Below are 5,796 nucleotides of genomic sequence, written 5' to 3' on the forward strand. Positions count from 1 at the left end.
AGAACTATTTCAGAAATCAAGGTAACCCACGGCATTCGTGTTTCTGCTATACACACACTACGGCTGCGTGGACCACTCAGGTAAAAGTGGCAGTGCCTGCACCATCGACGTTAAACTGCGTTGAGAGCAATAGAAAAAAAAAACAGAACGTGGCCTGCGCAGAGATTGAACCTACGACCTTCGCGTTATTAGCACGATGCTCTAACCAATTGAGCTAGCAGGCCTTTTTTTATCTTCATTGCCTGAATTGTTCATCTAAACACCAAACAATATCACAGAAAGGAAGGACAAGCTCTCATATCACAATCATAATATTCTTCAGCCCTCCTTCGGCTGAATTTGTGCGATTAAAAGTATCTGATATTTATCAGCACTTCCACGCGTTCCAGCCATTCAGGTACACAATTCTGCACTTTTTGCTCATTGACATAGCTTCGAATACTTTCCCTAAAGAACTGTCGTGCTGAACGAGCATCAATGTCACCATTCTCAACAGACATTCTGCTTTTCCATATGCTATGCAAGGCAAATAACATGATAAGATCGAAAGGTGTGCCATCATCACTCTCTACAGGGAGGAACCGGATGCCGTGTGGGTTCAGGGGGAGTTCTTTTTTGAGTGTCCGCTGGAGAACATCCCAAAGAAAAATGGCGTCCCAGCACTCCAGAAACACATGCTCGATGGTTTCGTCCTTCCGGCATATGATGCAGTGCACCCCCCAAGGCACAAAAAGTCCTTTCTGGTCCATCAACTTTTTGACAGTTACAGTACTGGTGTGGAGCTTAAAAAAGAACGTCTTAGCCCCAGCCGGCACAGGCATCCTCTTCACTCTTTTCAAAACATTTTTCCCTTTTTGGAAAGAAAACATCGTCCTATACAATGGCTCAGGAAGCACAACATCACACAAATCTTTGTACAGCTTTTTCCGACTGACACCACACAAATATTCTAACGAAAAACGGACAGTCAAAAATCTGCACGCCAAAACCACTTGCTTTAGGAAGCCATAAATGCCACAACGAGATTCGGTAGAGCTCGTCCCAAGCGCAACTGACAGACGGTACGCAGAAACGGGCCTTTTTTCTCTGAGAAACACAAAACGATGGACGATTTGGCGCAGAAAAATGTGAGCAAGTCCAAGGCCTCCTGAACTGACTCGCCGAAAAAGGTTTGTCCTACTTGTCCTCTCCCAACAGGACCCCCACACATAAACCGCGAATGCACGGTGCAACTTCTGAGCATTGACTCTCGAGCAGTGTAGTACTTGCAGTACGTACCAAATTTTGCTGATTAAGAATAAGTTGCAAGTAGTTGCTCTAGAAAATATGGACCAGTTCCACCCTTTCCATTTCCCAACTTTACCTGAAGTTCAGTCGATTGACTTCTCCAGTATGAGTCACTGTCTCGATAGAATCCAAGCGGAGCTCCGAGGTAACTGACGGGGGTCGTCACAAAGCTAATACTGGCGAAAGTACCGGGGGTCACAGACCAGTCGCCATGCCAGAAACCCAAGCACTTTGCCCAGTTAACTGAGCTCCCGCTTGCAGCACAAAAATCTCTTGCAGTTTTTACAACTTGTGTGATGCTGTTGTAATCAGTACAAAAAACCGCGACATCATCTGCATAAGCAAGCACTTTCACTACTGCTTGCTGTAGTTTGAAACCTCGTATTTGCTCGTGATTTATGATGCTCAGATAAAACGATTCTAAAAACAAACAAAAGAGGAGGGGAGAGAGGGGACAGCCCTGGCGCACTGAGCGCTGTACTTCAATTCTCTCCCCACGGACTTGTTTACTATCAGACTGGTTGTGCAGGCCTCGTAAGCCATGGCCACTCCCTCTTTATTAACATTCCCGACATTAGCATGGTCTAGTATACAGAGAAGAACATCATGGGGCACTTTATTGAATGCCTTCTCAAAATCAATCTGGAGCATATCTACTCCATCTCCTGCAGCATCGCAACATTCTAGAATACTACGGGCGACGTGAATGTTGGTGAAAATAGATCAGCTTTTAATTCCACATGTTTGGTGGTCTCCCACAATATCCTTTATCACGGTTTGTAGTCTTTTAGCTAGTACTTTAATCAAAATCTTATAATCAACATTGGTGAGACTTATTGGTCGGTACGATTTGACACTACGCAGCTTATTTATGTCGTCCGTCATTGGAATTAAAACTGTGTGGGATGAAGCAAAGGATGGAGGCAGCGCTTTCAGATCATACGCTTCGTTAAAGACCAGTTGGAAAACTGGCGCCAGCAGTCCTTTACACGCTTTGTAAAAGGCTGCGCTAATCCCGTCTGGCCTCGGCGACTTCCCGGGATTTAGGTTTTCGATTGCATTGTTCACTTCTTGGAGCGTAATAGGCTGATCCAACAATTCTTTGGTCCTCTCATCGAGACGCGGCAGTAAGGGCATATACTCTGCTTTGAAGCGCTCAGCGTCAACTGTACTTCGAGAGAACAGCTCTGCATAATATTAAAAAAAAAGCCTGTTCTATTTCCTTCGAGTCACTCGTGACACGTCCTTTCCATTCCACTTCTGCAATGTGATTTCTACGAGCGTGCCACTTTTCTGTGCTTAACGCTCTTTTGGTAGGCGCTTCTCCCCTTATCAGGTGTTCAGATCTCGCTCTGACAAGTGCACCACGATATCGCTCCACATCTAACATCTGAAGATTGTGTTTGAGCGCTCGAATATCTGCGATGAACAAACCCGGTCTCTTGCACTCCTCTTGCATTAGGCGTTGTAGGTTTGCGCGCAATGCATTTTCTTCAGCTCGTTTTTCTCTTACCACTGCGCTTCCTCGTTCCACTGCCATTAGTTTAAATTCTTGTTTAAAACCCTCCCAATTTGCTGCAAGTTTTGTTACCCTCTCCTGATTCATATTCGCAACAAATCTTTCTACATCAGTCATGAAGCTGTCATTCTCCAATAATTTCGAGTTTAGTTTCCACATTTGCCAGTTGAATTTCTTTCCATTGTTTTCCTTATTACCGATCGTGAACGTGACCAAACAGTGATCACTAAATGACACTGGGCGTACCTGATACTCCAGACACAAAGGTAAGAGGTCAAGGGGTACATATGCCCTATCTAAGCGAGCATGACTAGATGCCTGGAAATGTGTGAACTGAACAGTTCGTCCAGCCCCCAAGCATTCCGCCACGTCTTCCAGACCACACTCATTTATCAGATCAGCAAGAACAGTTGTGCTAGCATCACTGAACGATCGACTACTTGTTTTGTCTTCCGCTGAAAGCACACAGTTGAAATCTCCAATCATAACAACAAGCTTCTGGCAGTTGCAACATTGCCGAAGGCTTTCAAAAAACTCGCGTCTATCATTCATGTTATTTGGCGCGTACACACAGATTACAGGCCATTCACAAGATCCAAACGATACATCGCAAACCACAAGACGACCCGACCCACATGTCATGACGGACTGAATCACGGCATCAAGACACTGGCGCACAAAGAGAACACATCCTGCTGACGCTCCGACAGCGTGGCTAACAACAGCATTTTACCTCGTTGTAAACTGACTAACCATTCTCTCGGTTTCCTCCTCACCATCAACTTTTGTTTCCTGTACAGCAACTATGTCTAACTCCAGCTCGCTAAACAAACGAAACAACTGATTTTGCTTACTTTTCGCAGCCAGCCCTCGAACATTAATAGTTGCGAATCGAACTGCTCTTTCGAGCCGTATCATCCCTTAGGGGAGAAAACCCGGGAGCATGGTCATGCCTTTAGCCGAGGCAGTGGCTTGGCACCACGCAGTCACAGCCGCCTCTGGACTGAGAAGGGGGTGGGGCCCCTGCCACCCGGTTCTCTGAGAGCACGTTCGGCCGAGGCCGAAAGGGCGCCCGCCGCGTCTGAAAAGCCGCTTTTGTGGGTGGTTCTCCGTCGGCCACTGTCTCGGGAGCCTCAGTTCCGTCCGCACTGTCCTCATGAGCACGCTTTGATGCAGCACCGCTGCTCGCTGCCTCGACGTCCTCCATGGCTGCTACCTCAGAGGCTGCCAACGTGTTGAGGGTGTCACCTGCGCCTGCAGCCGCGTCGCTGATTTTGGACCCGCCTGACGTAGCCACACCAGCCAAAGGAACTTGTGGCTCCTTGCCAATTTCTCCGATGGCTTTAGTCTCAGATGAAGGGGTCACAGGCGTAAGAGACCCTTTTACGGCAGCCTTGTCGCTTTTCTGGCCAGCTGCTTCTTCGGCATCCGCCTCATCCATGAGGAGCTCCGAAATGTCACTCGTCGCAGGCCCGGTTACATTCGCGTACGTCTTGACGCACTACGTCTCGTCGTGGCCGTACCTGCGGCAAAGAGCGCAACGCGGCACCTGGCAATCCTTACGGATGTGCCCAGTGGTCTTGTAGCGGAGGCAGAGTGGCGCCCTGCCAGGCACGACGAGAAGAGCAAGCTCACCTGCTACCTTTAGCTGATGAGGGATATCGTCAAGCTTCACACCGGCCTTAAGATTCAGGGACACGGTGCGTGTGGTCGAGCCCTTTTCACTTAGCCCGGTGCACGCCACCTTTCTCTGGTGATGTTCGCTACTTTCCCGAACGGCAACAGCGCTGCACGTATATCTTCATCTTCCGCGCCATAAAGCAGCCAGTGCAACTTCAAACGGACAGCCTGGTTATTCTGGTCGACGATTAGGCACCGGCAATCCTTTACCTTCGTCTCGTTGAAGGCCAGTAGCTTCCGTGTCGCCTCGGTGTCCTTCAACGTCAACCCCAAAACGTGATTCATTTGGTACGCCCCCAGCGCAACCACATCTTGGAGCACACCAAGCTGAACCTACGACCGGCTGAACCAAAGCGTCCCTGAAATCTTCGACCCGTACGGCCGAGCCCTCAAATCACCATCCATGAAAACAGTATTCAGCGCGATACGCCCGGTTGGCAAACTTGGTAGAAAAACCTGATACTCGTCGGCCGAGGCATCAAAAAACCTGTTCCCGCGGCCCGGCTGGGTCGCTGATACCGCTCGTGACGAGCCAGACATCCCGCGACCCTATCGCTCGAAAGCCGGAAGTGGAATGAGCTAGCAGGCCAGAACTGTTGCAGGAATCAAGGTAACCAATGCCATTCGTGTTTCTGCTATGCACACACTACGGCTGCGTGGACCACTCAGGTAAAAGTGGCAGCGCCTGCACCATCGACGTTAAACTACGTTGAGAGCAATAGAAAAAAAAAACACAACGTGGCCTGCGCAGGGATTGAACCTACGACCTTCGCGTTATTAGCACGACGCTCAAACCAACTGAGCTAGCAGGCTAGAACTATTCTAGGAATCAAGGTAACCCATGCCATTCGTGTTCTTGCTATGCACACACTACGGCTGCGTGGACCACTCAGGTAAAAGTGGCAGCGCCTGCACCATCGACGTTAAACTACGTTGAGAGCAATAGAAAAAAAACAGAACGTGGCCTGCGCAGGGATTGAACCTACGACCTTCGCGTTATTAGCACGACGCTCTAACCAACTGAGCTAGCAGGCCATTTTTTTTTCTTTATTACCGACTTGGCCCGGCAAGCAAAACAAAAATACAAAGACATGACAATAAAAGCACAGGTCAATTTCTAGCTAGTGCATGATGATAAAATGGGTTAAATGATTTTAGTTGGTCGAGGACAGGCAGCCACTCAGGCTGAGGAGCTTGCTGTCCGAAAACTTCCTGAGTATACATGATGCTCTCAATGAAATACTGATCAGCCGGATTCACAACAACATGTTCATGCCTGACATCCATTCGCGTACGCCATAGGCTGTGCA

General features: G+C 48.5%; 1 non-coding gene across 1 annotated transcript; it reads right to left on the minus strand.

Moving 5' to 3' along the window:
• Positions 1–5,447: 5,447 nt before the first annotated feature.
• Positions 5,448–5,521, minus strand: TRNAI-AAU (transfer RNA isoleucine (anticodon AAU)). Its single transcript has one exon. It is a non-coding gene; the product is annotated as a tRNA-Ile (tRNA).
• Positions 5,522–5,796: the final 275 nt, after the last annotated feature.

This window comes from Amblyomma mixtum, chromosome 4 (assembly GCF_055824585.1).
Source record: "Amblyomma mixtum isolate Tamu chromosome 4, ASM5582458v1, whole genome shotgun sequence".
NCBI lineage: Eukaryota > Metazoa > Arthropoda > Arachnida > Ixodida > Ixodidae > Amblyomma > Amblyomma mixtum.